We start from the raw sequence: 20,276 nt of genomic DNA on the forward strand, positions 1-20,276 counted from the left end.
AACAGGCTTCCTAGCCTGTATCAGGGTATCAATAACCGACTCAGAAAACCCACGTTTTGATAAAATCAAGCGTTCAATTTCCAAGCAGTCAGCTTCAGAGAAGTTAGACTTTGATGTTTGAATGGACCCTGAATCAGAAGGTCCTGTCTTAGAGGTAGAGACCAAGGCGGACAGGATGACATGTCCACTAGATCTGCATACCAAGTCCTGCGCGGCCATGCAGGCGCTATTAGAATCACTGATGCTCTCTCCTGTTTGATTTTGGCAATCAATCGAGGAAGCAGTGGGAAGGGTGGAAACACATAAGCCATCCTGAAGTTCCAAGGTGCTGTCAAAGCATCTATCAGAACCGCTCCCGGATCCCTGGATCTGGATCCGTAGCGAGGAAGTTTGGCGTTCTGGCGAGACGCCATGAGATCTATCTCTGGTTTGCCCCAACGTTGAAGTATTTGGGCAAAGACCTCCGGATGAAGTTCCCACTCCCCCGGATGAAGAGTCTGGCGACTCAAGAAATCCGCCTCCCAGTTCTCCACTCCCGGGATGTGGATTGCTGATAGGTGGCAAGAGTGAGACTCTGCCCAGCGAATTATCTTTGATACTTCTATCATTGCTAGGGAGCTTCTTGTCCCTCCTTGATGGTTGATGTAAGCTACAGTCGTGATGTTGTCCGACTGAAACCTGATGAACCCCCGAGTCTTTAACTGGGGCCAAGCTAGAAGGGCATTGAGAACTGCTCTCAATTCCAGAATGTTTATTGGCAGGAGACTTTCCTCCTGACTCCATTGTCCCTGAGCCTTCAGAGAATTCCAGACAGCGCCCCAACCTAGAAGGCTGGCGTCTGTTGTTACAATTGTCCAGTCCGGCCTGCTGAACGGCATCCCCCTGGACAGATGTGGCCGAGAAAGCCACCATAGAAGAGAGTTTCTGGTCTCTTGATCCAGATTCAGAGTGGGGGACAAATCTGAGTAATCCCCATTCCACTGACTCAGCATACACAATTGCAGCGGTCTGAGATGTAGGCGTGCAAAGGGAACTATGTCCATTGCTGCTACCATTAAGCCGATCACCTCCATGCATTGAGCTACTGACGGGAGTTGAATGGAATGAAGGACACGGCATGCATTTAGAAGCTTTGTTAATCTGTCTTCTGTCAGATAAATCCTCATTTCTACAGAATCTATAAGAGTCCCCAAGAATGGCACTCTTGTGAGGGGAAAGAGAGAACTCTTCTTTTCGTTCACCTTCCATCCATGCGACCTTAGAAATGCCAGAACTAACTCTGTATGAGACTTGGCAGTTTGAAAGCTTGAAGCTTGTATCAGAATGTCGTCTAGGTACGGAGCTACCGAAATTCCTCGCGGTCTTAGAACCGCCAGAAGGGCACCCAGAACCTTTGTAAAGATTCTTGGAGCCGTAGCCAATCCGAATGGAAGGGCTACAAACTGGTAATGCCTGTTTAAGAAGGCAAACCTTAGATACCGGTAATGATCTTTGTGAATCGGTATGTGAAGATAAGCATCCTTTAAATCCACTGTGGTCATGTACTGACCCTCTTGGATCATGGGTAAGATTGTCCGAATAGTTTCCATTTTGAACGATGGAACTCTTAGGAATTTGTTTAGGATCTTTAAATCCAAGATTGGCCTGAAAGTTCCCTCTTTTTTGGGAACCACAAACAGGTTTGAGTAAAACCCTTGTCCTTGTTCCGACCGCGGAACCGGATGGATCACTCCCATTAATAATAGATCTTGTACACAGCGTAGAAACGCGTCCTTCTTTATTTGGTTTGTTGACAACCTTGACAGATGAAATCTCCCTCTTGGGGGAGAGAATTTGAAGTCTAGAAGGTATCCCTGAGATATGATCTCTAGCGCCCAGGGATCCTGGACATCTCTTGCCCAAGCCTGGGCGAAGAGAGAGAGTCTGCCCCCCACTAGATCCGGTCCCGGATCGGGGGCCCTCGGTTCATGCTGTCTTTGAGGCAGCAGCAGGTTTACTGGCCTGCTTGCCCTTGTTCCAGGACTGGTTAGGCTTCCAGCCTTGTCTGTAACGAGCAACAGCTCCTCCCTGTTTTGGTGCAGTGGAGGTTGGCGCTGCTCCTGCTTTGAAATTCCGAAAGGGACGAAAATTAGACTGTCTAGCCTTAGCTTTGGCTTTGTCTTGAGGTAGAGCGTGGCCCTTACCTCCTGTAATGTCAGCAATAATTTCTTTCAAACCGGGCCCAAATAAAGTTTGCCCCTTGAAAGGTATATTAAGTAATTTGGACTTAGAAGTTACATCAGCCGACCAGGATTTTAGCCACAGCGCCCTGCGTGCCTGAATGGCGAATCCTGAATTCTTAGCCGTAAGTTTGGTTAAATGTACTACGGCCTCCGAAATGAATGAATTAGCTAGTTTAAGGACTCTAAGCCTGTCCGTAATGTCGTCCAGCGTAGCTGAACTAAGGTTCTCTTCTAGAGACTCAATCCAAAATGCTGCCGCAGCCGTAATCGGCGCGATGCATGCAAGGGGTTGTAATATAAAACCTTGTTGAACAAACATTTTCTTAAGGTAACCCTCTAATTTTTTATCCATAGGATCTGAAAAAGCACAGCTATCCTCCACCGGGATAGTGGTACGCTTAGCTAAAGTAGAAACTGCTCCCTCCACCTTAGGGACCGCTTGCCATAAGTCCCGTGTGGTGGCGTCTATTGGAAACATCTTTCTAAATATTGGAGGGGGTGAGAACGGCACACCGGGTCTATCCCACTCCTTAGTAACAATTTCAGTTAATCTCTTAGGTATAGGAAAAACGTCAGTACTCGCCGGTACCGCAAAGTATTTATCCAACCTACACATTTTCTCTGGTATTGCAACAGCGTTACAATCGTTGAGAGCTGCTAAGACCTCCCCTAGTAATACACGGAGGTTTTCCAATTTAAATTTAAAATTTGAAATATCTGAATCCAATCTGTTTGGATCAGAACCGTCACCTACAGAATGAAGCTCTCCGTCCTCATGCTCTGCAAGCTGTGACGCAGTATCAGACATGGCCCTAGAATTATCAGCGCACTCTGTTCTCACCCCAGAGTGATCACGCTTGCCTCTTAGTTCTGGTAATTTAGCCAAAACTTCAGTCATAACAGTAGCCATATCTTGTAATGTTATCTGTAATGGCTGCCCAGATGTACTAGGCGCCATAATATCACGCACCTCCCGGGCGGGAGATGCAGGTACTGACACGTGAGGCGAGTTAGTCGGCATAACTCTCCCCTCGCTGTTTGGTGAAATTTGTTCAATTTGTACAGATTGGCTTTTATTTAAGGTAGCATCAATACAGTTAGTACATAAATTTCTATTGGGCTCCACCTTGGCATTGGAACAAATGACACAGGTATCTTCCTCTGAATCAGACATGTTTAACACACTAGCAATAAACATGCAACTCGGTTACAATTTTATTTAATAAAAACGTACTGTGCCTCAGAAGCACTAAACGATTAAATGACAGTTGAAATAATGAACTGAAAAACAGTTATAGCATCACTCTTAACAAACAACACAACTTTTTAGCAAGGGTTTGTTCCCATTAGTAAAATAACACTAATTAAATTTTTAAACATAAAAATTACAGAGCAACGTTTTAAATCACAGTCACTATATAAATCTCACAGCTCTGCTGAGAGAATCTACTTCCCTTCAAAGAAGTTTGAAGACCCCCGAGTTCTGTCAGAGATGAACCGGATCATGCAGAAAATATAAGTGTAACTGACTGGAAATTTTTTGATGCGTAGCAAAGAGCGCCAAAAACGGCCCCTCCCCCTCACACACAGCAGTGAGAGAGAAACGAAACTGTCATAATCAAAACAAGCAAACTGCCAAGTGGAAAAATAATGCCCAAATATTTATTCACTCAGTACCTCAGAAATGCAAACGATTCTACATTCCAGCAAAAACGTTTAACATGAAATAAATACCTATTAAAAGGTTTAATGTACTTTTACAGAGTAATTCCGGTGAAATACCATCCCCAGAATACTGAAGTGTAGAGTATACATACATGTCATTATAACGGTATAGCAGGATTTTCTCATCAATTCCATTCAGAAAATAAAAACTGCTACATACCTCAATGCAGATTCAACTGCCCGCTGTCCCCTGATCTGAAGCTTTTACCTCCCTCAGATGGCCGAGAAACAGCAATATGATCTTAACTACTCCGGTTAAAATCATAAGAAAAACTCTGGTAGATTCTTCTTCAAACTCTGCCAGAGAAGTAATAACACGCTCCGGTGCTATTGTAAAATAACAAACTTTTGATTGAAGTTATAAAAACTAAGTATAATCACCATAGTCCTCTCACACCTCCTATCTAGTCTTTGGGTGCAAGAGAATGACTGGAGGTGACGTAGAGGGGAGGAGCTATATAGCAACTCTGCTGGGTGAATCCTCTTGCACTTCCTGTAGGGGAGCAGATAATATCCCAGAAGTAATGATGACCCGTGGACTGATCACACATAACAGAAGAAAAGGCCTTTTTAAGGGCCATTGGTAGTTTATTGTAGGCTAGGTTTTTTTTATTTTGGGAGGGGGCTTTTTTATTTTGATAGGGCTATTAGATTAGGTGTAATTAGTTTAAATATTTGATAATTTCTTTTTTATTTTGTGTAATTTAGTGTTTGTTTTTTTTGTAATTTAGTTAATTGTATTTCATTCATGTAATTTATTTAATTGTAGTATAGTGTTAGGTGTTAGTGTAACTCAGGTTAGGTTTTATTTTACAGGTAAATTTGTATTTATTTTAGCTAGGTAGTTAGTAAATAGTTAACTATTTACTAACTAGTCTACCTAGATAAAATAAATACAAACTTAGCTGTGAAATAAAAATAAAACCTAAGATAGCTACAATGTATTAGTTATATTATAGGTAGCTTAGGTTTTATTTTACAGGTAAGTATTTATTTAGTTTTAAATAGGAATTATTTAGGCATTAATTGTAATTTTTATTTGGAATTATTTTAATTATGTTAAAGCTAGAGGGTGTTAGGGTTACGTTAGGGTTTGACTTAGGGTTAGGTTTAGGGGTTAATAACTTTAGTATAGTGGCGGCGACATTGGGGGCAGCAGATTAGGGGTTAATAAGTCTAGTTAGCTTTCAGCGATTTTGGGGGCAGCTAATTAGGGGTTAATAACAGTAATGTAGGTTGCGACGATGTTAGGGACAGCAGATTAGGGGTTAATAAGTGTATGTAGGTGGCGACGACGACATTGGGGCAGCAGATTAGGGGTTAATAATATTTAACTAGTGTTTGTGATGGGAGTGTGGCAGTTTAGGGGTTAATATGTTTTAAAATGGAATTATTTAGTTAGTGATATTAATTTTTATTTAGATTGATTTTAATTATATTAAAGTTAGTGGGTGTTAGGGTTTAGACTTAGGGTTAGGTTTAAGGGTGAATAACTTTAGTATAGTGGCGGCGATGTTAGGGACAGCAGATTAGGGGTTAAAAACAGTAATGTAGGTTGCGGCGATGTTAGGGACAGCAGATTAGGGGTTAATAATATTTAACTAGTGTTTACGATGAGGGAGTGCAGCGGTTTAGGGGTTAATATCTTTATGATCGTGGCGGCGATGTCCGCAGCGGCAGATTAGGGGTTAATAATTTCATTTTAGTGTTTGCGATGCGGGAGGGCCTCGGTTTAGGGGTTAATAGGTAGTTTATGGGTGTTAGTGTATTTTTAGCACTTTAGTTATGAGTTTTATGTTACGGCTAGGGATGGGCGAATGTTTCGCAACATTTGAAAAATTAAACGAATTTTAACACGTTCGTTCGAATCGAATTTCAAATGTTTACATAACATTCTAAAATTCAATTTTCAAATGTTCGGTTTCGAATTTTACGATTACATTTGAGAATATTAGTTTCGAAAAATTCGAATTTATATGTTTGTAATAGTATTTCTAATGCTTTATTTCAATGTAATATTCGAATTATGCAATATTCTATATAGAAACATTCAAAATTATATATTTGTATCTATTATGTATCAATTTACTAGATTCCCGCCCTACCACATGAACTATTGAACTTCTGACTCGTATGTGTTAAATAGAATGTTAAATTCGAAATTTCGAATGTGGACATTCGATATAATTATAAACATTCGAATACGAAAGTGACATTCGAAAACTGTAAATAGCATTCAATTATAGAATTTTTAAGAATATTCGTTCTTATCAACATTCGGATTTATAATTGGAATTTCGGTAATAACATTCGTTCTAACATTCGAATTCGGAAATTTACACGTTCGCCCATCCCTAGTTACGGCTTTGTAGCATAAAACCCATAACTACTGACTTTCAGTTTATGGTATGGATCTTGACGGTAAAGGCTGTACCGCTCACTTTTTGACAGGAAAGCTGGTAATACCGGCGCTGTGGAAGTCCCATTGAAAAAGGACTTTTTGAAAGCTGCGGTAGTTATGTTGCATTACGGCCAAAAAAGTGTGCGGTACAGATATACCTGCAAAACTCGTAATACCAGCAGTAATGAAAAAGAGCCATAACGATGCTTTTTCACTCATACCGCAAAACTCGTAATCTAGCCGAAGTTTACATAAAAAATCTAAGATTAAATAAAAATAAAAATCTAATATTACAAAAAAAAAATGAAATTATCCAAAATAAAAAAAATGTAAACCTAATCTAATACCCCTATGAAAACAAAAAAGCCACCCCAAAATAAAAACACCCCCTAATCTAACACTAAACTACCAATAGCCTTTTAAAGGGTCTTTTCTAGGGCATTGCCCTGAAGAAATCAGCCCTTTTACATAAGAAAATACAAATTAACCCCTAACAGTAAAATCCCCCCACCCATCTAACCCCCAATATAAGAAAAAAAACTAACTGTAAAAAAATCTTATCTACCCATTGCCCCATAAGGGGCATTTGTATGGGCATTGCTCAGCTCTTTTGCTGCCAATTAAAAAATAAAAAAATCCCTAATTTAAAAAAAAAAAAACATACACTAAAAAAAAACACTAACCCCAAAAAATCTACTCAACATTCCTGAAGTCCGGACATTCATCTTCTTCCATTCGGAGAAAAGTCTTCATCCAGGTGAATCCATCTTCATTCATCACGGGAGCATCTTCTTTCTTCTTGCTGGAGGCGCGGAGCGGTCTTCAGATACGCGGATATGGAGCGGTAGTCCTCCTTCTGCACACTGAAGATTGAGTGCAAGGTACCCCTTTTATATTGGGCTATCTTGCATTCCTATTGGCTGAAAATTTCATATCAGCCAATAGGATGAGAGCTACTTTAATCCTATTGGCTGTTCAAATCAAGGCCCTTTTGCGTTGTAGGGGGATGGTGGATTAGGGGTTAATACATTTATTTGGTAGTTTGCGATGCGGGGGGTGGTGGATTAGGGTTTAATACATATATTAGTTTCTTTGCGATGTGGGGGCTGGCGGATTAGGGGTTAATAGTTTAAATAGGTAGATTGCTTTGTGGGGGGATGGCGGTTTAGAGGTTAATACCTTTTATTATTAGTTGTGATGTGGGGGGATGGCAGCTATAGGGGATTTGATGTGTCGGGTTCATTTTTGGGAGGCGGATAAGACTTTTACGGCGATTAAACTTTTTTTTTTTCTTATGCACCGGCAGTTTATAAACTGCCGCAAGTCACTAGCATTTTATGATCTTCCGGGACCCTATATGTGATTCACCCGATGTGTGAGGTGAACTTACGAGCGGCATGGGTTTCAGTGCAATATATTTACTCCGTATATGTAATCTTGCCCCTGATTGGCATAATTAGTTAGCTTACATTTAGATCTAAGATTAAAGATTTTGATTAGTTTGATTTTTAGTTTGTCTAGTATTATAATTTTTAGTTTGTATTCGTATTTGTTCATTATTAATTGAAAAAAGGTCTTGAACGCAGCATCCCCTCTGTTTAAACCTTACAAGCCGTCACATGATAATTTGTGGATGTCATGACGTAAATACCAATTCTCCCTTTTCGTATGTCAATCTGTTTGACGCACTACAGGGGTCGAGGTATTTATAACAGTACACAGTACTTTATCAGAAAAATCCAGGTCTGTACATTTATTTCATGCTTTTAAATAAAAGTTATATTTTACTTCAAATGACTTGGATGTGAGAAAAGTTTTTCCTGGAAGTTTGAACAGCAATTTGCTGACAGGTGATACAAATAACCTGAAATAACATTGAAACTACACTACAGTTTTTTCAACCAAACTTTTATATACATTTGCCCATAATTGAACTTTTTAATCTTTTTGCATTGTCTACACTTTGTTAGATTTATAATGCTCCTTCTCATCTTTAAGCTGTTTTAGGTATAACTTGTAGATGTCGATGTCTACACTAATAATCTTTTGAAATAAGTGTACCTTTTTGCCTTGTCAACAACTTGATAGTGTCAAGATGCTTATACTTATTCATTTCTGTAATTCTTGTTTGGTGATAATGTGTGCACTCAAGAACCTTCAGATAAATTAGTTCATTTAGCGCATGAACATCCATTAAAAAAAAGGTACTATCGAACAGAGGAAATGTTTAAATATCATGTTCCTTCAATGTCCCTTTAATGCTTTTGTATTAAAATAAAATTAACCCTTTTACAACAGAGGACTTAAAGTGAATTTAAATTTTGATGCTAAAGTGCCCGGTTTTTAAAAATTTGATTAAAAACAGGGGCACTTTAATTCATCAAAATTACATTTCACTCCTGTTGTGAAAAAAAAACTTACCTATTAAACTTGACAGCAGCTCCAGCTTCCTCCAGTTGTTGCAAGCCATTGCTGATGTCAGAAATGATGGATAGGTCATCCTCCAATCACGGCTTCCCCCCCAGGGGAATCAGTCTGATTCAATACCGTGATTGGAGGAAGCCGGATTCCTCCTTTTAGACCCAGGAAGAGGCTTTGCGACGGGTGGAGGAAGCTGGAGCTGCTGTCAAGATTAAAAACATAATTTATGCTTACCTGATAAATTCCTTTCTTCTGTAGTGTGATCAGTCCACGGGTCATCATTACTTGTGGGATATTATCTGCTCCCCTACAGGAAGTGCAAGAGGATTCACCCAGCAGAGTTGCTATATAGCTCCTCCCCTCTACGTCACCTCCAGTCATTCGACCAAGGACCAACGAGAAAGGAGAAGCCAAGGGTGTAGTGGTGACTGGAGTATAATTTAAAAAATATTTACCTGCCTTAAAAAACAGGGCGGGCCGTGGACTGATCACACTACAGAAGAAAGGAATTTATCAGGTAAGCATAAATTATGTTTTCTTCTGTTAAGTGTGATCAGTCCACGGGTCATCATTACTTGTGGGATACCAATACCAAAGCAAAAGTACACGGATGACGGGAGGGATAGGCAGGCTCTTTATACAGAAGGAACCACTGCCTGAAGAACCTTTCTCCCAAAAATAGCCTCCGAGGAAGCAAAAGTGTCAAATTTGTAAAATTTGGAAAAAGTATGAAGCGAAGACCAAGTTGCAGCCTTGCAAATCTGTTCAACAGAGGCCTCATTCTTAAAGGCCCAAGTGGAAGCCACAGCTCTAGTGGAATGAGCTGTAATTCTTTCAGGAGGCTGCTGTCCAGCAGTCTCATAAGCTAAACGAATTATGCTACGAAGCCAAAAAGAGAGAGAGGTAGCAGAAGCTTTTTGACCTCTCCTCTGACCAGAGAAAACGACAAACAGGGAAGACGTTTGTCGAAAATCTTTAGTTGTCTGTAAATAAAATTTAAGGGCACGAACTACATCCAGATTGTGCAAAAGACGTTCCTTCCTCGAAGAAGGATTTGGGCACAAGGATGGAACAACAATCTCCTGATTGATATTCCTGTTAGTGACTACCTTAGGTAAGAACCCAGGTTTAGTACGCAGAACTACCTTATCCGAGTGAAAAATCAAATAAGGAGAATCACAATGTAAGGCTGATAACTCAGAGACTCTTCGAGCCGAGGAAATAGCCATTAAAAATAGAACTTTCCAAGATAACAACTTTATAACAATGGAATGAAGGGGTTCAAACGGAACACCCTGTAAAACGTTAAGAACAAGGTTTAAACTCCATGGTGGAGCCACAGCTTTAAACACAGGTTTAATCCTGGCCAAAGCCTGACAAAAAGCCTGAACGTCTGGAACTTCTGACAGACGCTTGTGTAACAGAATGGACAGAGCTGAGATCTGTCCCTTTAAGGAACTAGCGGATAACCCCTTTTCTAAACCTTCTTGTAGAAAAGACAATATCCTAGGAATCCTAACCTTACTCCAAGAGTAACCTTTGGATTCGCACCAATATAGGTATTTACGCCATATTTTATGGTAAATCTTTCTGGTAACAGGCTTCCTAGCCTGTATTAAGGTATCAATAACTGACTCAGAAAAACCACGCTTTGATAAGATCAAGCGTTCAATGTCCAAGCAGTCAGCTTCAGAGAAGTTAGATTTTGATGTTTGAAAGGACCCTGAATCAGAAGGTCCTGTTTCAGAGGTAACGACCAAGGTGGACAGAATGACATGTCCACCAGATCTGTATACCAAGTCCTGCGTGGCCATGCAGGCGCTATTAGAATCACTGATGCTTTCTCCTGTTTGATTCTGGCAATCAATCGAGGAAGCATCGGGAAAGGTGGAAACACATGAGCCATCCTGAAGGTCCATGGTGCTGTCAAGGCATCTATCAGGACCGCTCCCGGATCCCTGGATCTGGACCCGTAGCGCGGAAGCTTGGCGTTCTGTCGAGACGCCATGAGATCTATCTCTGGTTTGCCCCAACGTCGAAGTATTTGGGCAAAGACCTCTGGATGAAGTTCCCACTCCCCCGGATGAAAAGTCTGACGACTTAAGAAATCCGCCTCCCAGTTCTCCACTCCCGGGATGTGGATTGCAGACAGGTGGCAAGAGTGAGACTCTGCCCAGCGAATTATCTTCGATACTTCCATCATTGCTAGGGAGCTTCTTGTCCCTCCCTGATGGTTGATATAAGCTACAGTCGTGATGTTGTCCGACTGGAACCTGATGAACCCCCGAGTTGTTAACTGGGGTCAAGCCAGAAGAGCATTGAGGACTGCTCTCAATTCCAGAATGTTTATTGGAAGAAGACTCTCCTCCTGATTGCATAGTCCCTGAGCCTTCAGAGAATTCCAGACAGCGCCCCAACTTAGTAGGCTGGCGTCTGTTGTTACAATTGACCAGTCTGGCCTGCTGAATGGCATTCCCCTGGCCAGATGTGGCCGATAAAGCCACCATAGAAGAGAATTTCTGGTCTCTTGATTCAGATTTAGATTGGGGGACAAATCTGAGTAATCCCCATTCCACTGACTTAGCATGCACAGTTGCAGTGGTCTGAGATGTAGGCGTGCAAAAGGAACTATGTCCATTGCTGCTACCATTAGTCCGATTACCTCCATGCATTGAGCTACTGACGGGTGTTGAATAGAATGAAGGACACGGCATGCACTTTGAAGTTTTGTTAACCTGTCCTCTGTCAGGTAAATCTTCATTTCTACAGAATCTATCAGAGTCCCCAGGAAGGGAACTCTTGTGAGTGGAAAGAGAGAACTTTTCTCTTCGTTCACTTTCCATCCATGCGACCTTAGAAATGCCAGTACTATCTTTGTATGAGATTTGGCAGTTTGAAGGCTTGAAGCTTGTATCAGTATGTCGTCTAAGTACGGAGCTACTGAAATTCCTCGCGGTCTTAGTACCGCCAGAAGAGTGCCCAGAACCTTTGTGAAGATTCTTGGAGCCGTAGCCAGTCCGAATGGAAGAGCTACAAACTGGTAATGCCTGTCTAAAAAGGCAAACCTTAGATACCGGTAATGGCTTTTGTGAATCGGTATGTGAAGGTAAGCATCCTTTAAATCTACTGTGGTCATGTACTGACCCTCTTGGATCATGGGCAAAATTGTTCGAATAGTTTCCATCTTGAACGATGGAACTCTTAGGAATTTGTTTAGGATCTTTAAATCCAAGATTGGCCTGAAGGTTCCCTCTTTTTTGGGAACTACAAACAGATTTGAGTAAAACCCTTGTCCTTGTTCCAACCGCGGAACTGGATGGATCACTCCCATTAATAAAAGATCTTGTACGCAGCGTAGAAACGCTTCCTTCTTTGTTAGGTTTGTTGACAACCTTGACAGATGAAATCTCCCTCTTGGGGGAGAGGATTTGAAGTCCAGAAGGTATCCCTGAGATATGATCTCTAACGCCCAGGGATCCTGAACATCTCTTGCCCAAGCCTGGGCGAAGAGGGAAAGTCTGCCCCCCACTAGATCCGGTCCCGGATCGGGGGCCCTCAATTCATGCTGTCTTAGGGGCAGCAGCAGGTTTTCTGGCCTGTTTGCCCCTGTTCCAGGACTGGTTAGGTTTCCAGCCTTGTCTGTAGCGAGCAACAGCTCCTTCCTGTTTTGGTGCAGAGGAAGTTGATGCTGCTCCTGCTTTGAAATTACGAAAGGAACGAAAATTGGACTGTCTAGCCTTGGCTTTGGCCTTGTCCTGAGGCAGGGCATGACCTTTACCTCCTGTAATGTCAGCAATAATCTCTTTCAAGCCGGGCCCGAATAAGGTCTGCCCTTTGAAAGGAATATTAAGCAATTTAGATTTAGACGTAACATCAGCTGACCAGGATTTCAGCCACAGAGCTCTGCGTGCCTGAATGGCGAATCCTGAATTTTTAGCCGCAAGTTTAGTTAAATGTATTACGGCATCTGAAATAAATGAATTAGCTAACTTAAGGAATTTAAGTTTGTGTGTGATGTCATCTAGTGTGGATGATTGAAGTGTCTCTTCCAGAGACTCAAACCAAAATGCTGCTGCAGCCGTGACAGGCGCAATACATGCAAGAGGTTGCAATATAAACCCTTGTTGAACAAACATTTTCTTAAGGTAACCCTCTAATTTTTTATCCATTGGATCTGAAAAGGCACAGCTATCCTCCACTGGGATAGTGGTACGCTTGCTAAAATAGAAACTGCTCCCTCCACCTTAGGGACCATTTGCCATAAGTCCCGTGTGGCGGCGTCTATTGGAAACATCTTTCTGAATATAGGAGGGGGTGAGAAAGGCACACCGGGTCTATCCCACTCCTTAGTAACAATGTCAGTAAGTCTCTTAGGTATAGGAAAAACGTCAGTACTCGTCGGTACCGCAAAATATTTATCCAACCTACACATTTTCTCTGGGATTGCAACTGTGTTACAATCATTCAGAGCCGCTAATACCTCCCCTAGTAACACACGGAGGTTCTCAAGCTTAAATTTAAAATTTGAAATGTCTGAGTCCAGTTTATTTGGATCAGAACCGTCACCCACAAAATGAAGCTCTCCGTCTTCACGTTCTGCAAACTGTGACGCAGTATCAGACATGGCCCTTGCATTATCCGCGCACTCTGTTCTCACCCCAGAGTGATCACGTTTACCTCTTAGTTCTGGTAGTTTAGCCAAAACTTCAGTCATAACAGTAGCCATATCTTGTAATGTGATTTGTAATGGCCGCCCAGATGTACTCGGCGCTACAATATCACGCACCTCCTGAGCGGGAGATGCAGGTACTGACACGTGAGGCGAGTTAGTCGGCATAACTCTCCCCTCGTTGTTTGGTGAAATATGTTCAATTTGTACAGATTGACTGTTTTTTAAAGTAGCATCAATACATTTAGTACATAAATTTCTATTGGGCTCCACTTTGGCATTAACACATATAGCACAGAGATATTCCTCTGAATCAGACATGTTTAACACACTAGCAAATAAACAGCAACTTGAAAATACTTTTCAAAGTAATTTACAAATAATATGAAAACGAACTGTGCCTTTAAGAAGCACAGAAAAAAATTATAACAGTTAAAATAATTAAGTTATAGCATCAATCTTTGTCAGAATATACAGTTTTAGCAAAGGATTGTTCCCCTCAGCAATTAAACAACACAACTTTAGCAAAGGTTTAATCCCATTAGCAAAGATAACAATTTCTGAAAGCAGGAAACAAATTACAGAATAAACGTTTTTATCTCAGTCAAACTATAATTCTTACAGCTCTGCTGAGAGAAATTACCTCCCTCAAAATAAGTTTGAAGACCCCTGAGCTCTGTAGAGATGAACCGGATCATGCAGGGAATACAATTAGTTGCTGACTGAAATATTTGATGCATAGTAAAAGCGCCCCTCCCCCACACACACAGCAGTGAGGGAGAACAGAAACTGACAGAAAAAACAGATTTAAGCAACTGCCAAGTGGAAAAATAGTGCCCAAACATTTATTCACTCAGTACCTCAGTAAATGAAAACGATTTTACATTCCAGCAAAAACGTTAAACATAATCTCTAGTTATTAAACAGCTTTATGTCTTTCTTACAGTGTAATTCTAGTGAATTACCATTCTCCCAGAATACTGAAGTGTAAAGTATACATACATGACATTATATCGGTATGGCAGGATTTTCTCATCAATTCCATTGTCAGAAAATAAAAACTGCTACATACCTCTATGCAGATTCATCTGCCCGCTGTCCCCTGATCTGAAGTTTACCTCACTCCTCAGATGGCCGAGAACAGCAATATGATCTTAACTACTCCGGCTAAAATCATAGCAAAACTCTGGTAGATTCTTCCTCAAACTCTGCCAGAGAGGTAATAACACACTCCGGTGTTATTTTAAAATAACAAACTTTTGATTGAAGATATAAAACTAAGTATAATCACCATAGTCCTCTCACACGACCTATCTAGTTGCTGGGTGCAAGAGAATGACTGGAGGTGACGTAGAGGGGAGGAGCTATATAGCAACTCTGCTGGGTGAATCCTCTTGCACTTCCTGTAGGGGAGCAGATAATATCCCACAAGTAATGATGACCCGTGGACTGATCACACTTAACAGAAGAAAGGTACGTTTTTTTTTCACAACAGGAGTGAAATGTAAATTTTGATGAATTAAAGTGCCCCTGTTTTTAATCAAATTTTTAAAAAACAGGCACTTTAGCATCAAAATTTACATTCACTTTAATACAGTGAACAGTTTTTCAGGGTTCAGCTTGGATACTTTCTTCAAGATGACTTAATCTTTCTAGTCATAAATCATTGATCTTATTCACTTTCCTGTAAAGTGCTGCTGGCTAAAGTTAAGTATTAAACTGTGACAGTTACAAAACACATATAAACCTACTACTCATTGATCATATCTCAATGTCCCTATTTTTATTGATGGGACAGCTGGGGGAGAAGATGGACAAATGATTACTTATCATGACTACTGATATCTTCAGGAGGAAAGCTGAGTCTGACAGGGAAGATGAGACAGTGGAGATAGGAGAAGATAAACGTCAGGGTCATCCATCTCCCTGTGATAGGTCAGTATCAGTGGAGGTTTCAAGGCAACAGCTCAACCTGCAAGTGATGTTACAAACCAAAGCAAAGAGAACAATAAAGTTTCTTACTGTTGATAGAGCTTGTTAGTGTGAAACATAAAACACGCAATTATGTGTAATTAAAATATTTGAAGTTTTCACAGAGATAAGTCAAGTGAAGGGCATACAGGTAAGATGGATTTATACTTACATACATATATATTTTCTATAATGGGATTTTAACAGTTCCTCGTAGTGTAAATGTTTATAATATCTACAAGATTTCCTAACTTTACTGTACAGAACAAGGTTTATCTATGCTGAATTTCTATTTCTGCAAGAAAATGTTATTGTTGACATGAGGTTCTAGTTATGGTAAATCACAATTTTTCAAAAATCCATTTTAGAGACTTCTGTTGTCTTATAAACCTATATAAATGATCTCAATTGCTAATAAACAAGACAGAATGTCAAAATGTTAAATCTCAATCATGAAGATGAGATTGCCAAGAGAAAAATAAAAAAATACTGTAACAATCACAAAAGTGTGTGTATGAAATGCTAACAAACATTTAAAAGGAAAGAAATAGCTAAACGTTGTTTCTAGATTTTGTGGTACTGATTTAAAGTTTCTTTTGTTTACTGCAGATCTTATTCACTATATATATATTATGCCAAGGTGCACTGCTAGTAAATCTCCATATCCTCCAAAAAGCAGGCACTCACTGGACTTTGTATAAAAAAAATATAAATTTTATTAGATCATATTAAAAGACAAACGTTTCAGCACTGCTATGTGCCGTTGTCAATGTCACAAAAAATCGGAAGGAAGTGCAACTAAGCACCCGAAATCAAGTAACACACATTAAAACACTTACCCCTTAAATACAAAACAGGTACCCCTTAACCTTGCCGCCATCCATTGAAACGCTTGTTCAGACACTGGCCCTGACGTCACACTGACACGCTAGACGTGCCTAGCGTGATGACGCATAGCACGACGTTGTCATGGCAACGTCAGAAACAATACAACAGCGTCTCTACCGTGTGTCAAGAATACCCAGGGTGACAGTGCGCATGTTCAGAGACCAATGTCTCATAGGGCACAACAGTTGCTAGTAGCAACAAACGTAAATATCAACATTGTCGCACTATAAACACTCCGAGCATCATGATCACATGGATTGATGGGGCAATTCACGTATTATTGTAGACAAAGTGTAATCACAATACCGGTATGTAAATCGACAATTATCAAGTCATCACACCGAATTGATCAGAGACATTGATAATTACAAATCCATCATAGTCAATTTGTAAGCATACCTAGTATTACACTGTATACAAGAACACAAAAAAATGGCAGGGTTTTAAGCAATGTTGGCTCAGTGCTGCTACTATATAAACAAAGGATAACATGATGGCATATGTAAATGAAAGCAAAGTCATACAATTAAATATAGTTATGCCTCAAGCCTATAGGAGTATGGTAAATCAACATCATAGAAGCAGACACCCCAGGACTCACAGTCTTGTCTGGACAGGAGAACACAGCTTTTATTAATAGTAGGGGCTAAAGTCCAGTGTGGTATTTAAGCCACGTGGAGCCATTGTGTCCAGTCTATATATCCACCTGCTCTCACATTGAAGTAGCTTATTTGCTCTGTCCCCACTCCTTGGACTGGGTGGTATGTGATCAATTAGCATAGATCTAATACTAGACACTGGATGTTTAAAGTGTGCACAGTGGCGTGCCACTTACTGGTCAGAATCACCACTCTTCAAGCCTCACGGATGGCATAACGATGATTAGCCATCCTATCGCGGAAGGAGGTGGTCGTTTTGCCAATGTAGACATTAGAACAAGGACAAATGAGCATATAAATTACAAAGGTGCTTGTGCAACTAAGTCGGTAATTGATCTTATACCGCTGGTCTCCTGTGAGGATGTTGAAAAGAGTCACATTTAAGCATGCTGTTACATGTAGTGCAGCTTCCACAAGGGAAGCAGCCTTTCTTTGACGACTTTAACCAAGTCTCCTTTTTGTAGTGGTTAACTGGGTCAGATTTCACGAGGATATCCCTCAGGTTCCTGGCTCTCTGATAAACCAATCTAGGAGCAGTCATCTTTTGGAAGGGTAACATGGGATCAGTCCCAACCACAGGCCAATGGCGACGTACAGCCTTGGTAAGACATTCACAACCAGGTCTGAACGTGGTAATCAAATTTAGTTGCTCACTCGTCTCCTTTGATGGGATCCTTGTATCAAGTATAGTATCAGGGTTCAACAATTTTTCTTGAATACCACAAATCTCATTTTTTGGATAGCCCCTTCTAACTAGTTTTTCGCCCATTTTGTTCAGTTGGATCATTTTCAGGGGTGTCTCGCTGTTGTTCCTCAGCGCCCTAGTGAGTTGGGAGGTGAGTATACCCTTTTTCTGGTGTTTAGGGTGAAAGCTACTGGCGTGCAATAATGAGTTGCGGTCTGCGGGTTTAGTGTACAAAGATGTACCGAACCGCCAACCACCAGAATTATTGACCTTAAACACACTCAAATCCAAAAAATTAACCTTATCAAAACTGAACTCAAGCTTAAAGCGAATGGGACTAGCCAAGAGGTTCAAATGTGACACCCACTCACGCAATAACACCTCGCCACCTCTCCAGACGACGAAAATATCATCGATGTAGCGGGTGTAATAAACCACTTGTTGGTTCTCAAAGGGTTTCATTAGCTCCTGCTCGTACCAAGCCTTATAGATATTTGCGTAAGTGGGTGCCACATTTGACCCCATGGCTGTGCCTGCCACCTGCAAATAATAACAATTTTCAAACTTAAAGTAGTTCTTTTCTAGACAAATGGTCAGCAATTCACATATGAATTCAATGGGAGGGCCATTATAGTGGGCATTATTGGTCACCATGGACCTGACAGCCTCCACTCCACCAACATGGGGAATAACAGTGTAAAGACTGTCAACGTCCATGGTGACCAAAATGTCATCATGTCGCAAATCAATAAAATCACCAAGTATCCTCAGCAGACTAGGCGAGTCCTGTAGATAGGCCCTAGTGTTTTTAACAACATCCTGTAAGTGGGAATCAATGTAGATGGCAAGGTTAGTAAGAACCGAACCCCGGGCAGATACATTGGGTCTGCCCGGGGGGTTCACCAATGTTTTGGGAAACTTCGGTAGTAAATATAATACAGGCACTATGGGGTATTCAGTTGTCAAGAATGTTCGTTCTTTCTCACTTATGAAACCTGCTTCTAGACTACATTGTAAGAAAGTATCAATCGCTTTTTTGTAGATATGTGTGGGATTACCCCTCAATTTAATGTAAGTATCTGAGTCAGCCAACTGTCTCAAGGCTTCCTGGCGATAATCGGCGTAATCAAGTACTACAATAGATCCGCCCTTATCCGCAGGGCGGATAATGATAGATCTATCGCTGCTGAGGTCAGCAAGTGCTTTCCTCTCTGCTACGCTAAGATTTGGATAACATTTCGTCTGTGAAGCATCACAAATATCATAAGTAAGTAATCTTGTGTAACTCCTAATGGAGGAAAGCACAGCAGAGAGGGAAGCACTTGCTGACCCATTGGCTAGTCCCATTCGCTTTAAGCTTGAGTTCAGTTTTGATAAGGTTAATTTTTTGGATTTGAGTGTGTTTAAGGTCAATGATTCTGGCAGTTGGCGGTTCGGTACATCTTTGTACACTAAACCCACAGACCGCAGCTCATTATTGCACGCCAGTAGCTTTCACCCTAAACACCAGAAAAAGGGTATACTCACCTCCCAACTCACTAGGGCACTGAGGAACAACAGCGAGACACCCCTGAAAATGATCCAACTGAACAAAATGGGCGAAAAACTAGTTAGAAGGGGCTATCCAAAAAATGAGATTTGTGGTATTCAAGAAAAATTGTTGAACCCTGATACTATACTTGATACAAGGATCCCATCAAAGGAGACGAGTGAGCAACTCAATTTGATTACCACGTTCACACCTGGTTGTGAACGTCTTACCAAGGATGTACGTCGCCATTGGCCTGTGGTTGGGACTGATCCCATGTTACCCTTCCAAAAGATGACTGCTCCTAGATTGGTTTATCAGAGAGCCAGGAACCTGAGGGATATCCTCGTGAAATCTGACCCAGTTAACCACTACAAAAAGGAGACTTGGTTAAAGTCGTCAAAGAAAGGCTGCTTCCCTTGTGGAAGCTGCACTACATGTAACAGCATGCTTAAATGTGACTCTTTTCAACATCCTCACAGGAACCAGCAGAATAAGATCAATTACCGACTTAGTTGCACAAGCACCTTTGTAATTTATATGCTTATTTGTCCTTGTTCTAATGTCTACATTGGCAAAACGACCACCTCCTTCCACGATAGGATGGCTAATCATCGTTATGCCATCCATGAGGCTTTGAAGAGTGGTGATTCTGACCAGTAAGTGGCACGCCACTGTGCACACTTTAAACATCCAGTGTCTAGTATTAGATCTATGCTAATTGATCACATACCACCCAGTCCAAGGGGTGGGGACAGAGCCAATAAGCTACTTCAATGTGAGAGCAGGTGGATATATAGACTGGACACAATGGCTCCACGTGGCTTGAATACCCCACTGGACTTTAGCCCCTTCTATTAATAAAAGCTGTGTTCTCCTGTCCAGACAAGACTGAGTCCTGGGGTGTCTGCTTCTATGATGTTGATTTACCATACTCCTATAGGCTTGAGGCATAACTATATTTAATTGTATTACTTTGCTTTCATTTACATATGCCATCATGTTATCCTTTTTTTATATAGTAGCAGCACTGAGCCAACATTGCTTAAAACCCTGCCATTTTTTTGTGTTCTTGTATACAGTGTAATATTAGGTATGCTTACAAAT

The sequence above is a fragment of the Bombina bombina genome, chromosome 4, assembly GCF_027579735.1.
Source record: "Bombina bombina isolate aBomBom1 chromosome 4, aBomBom1.pri, whole genome shotgun sequence".
In the NCBI taxonomy this organism is placed as follows: Eukaryota; Metazoa; Chordata; class Amphibia; order Anura; family Bombinatoridae; genus Bombina; species Bombina bombina.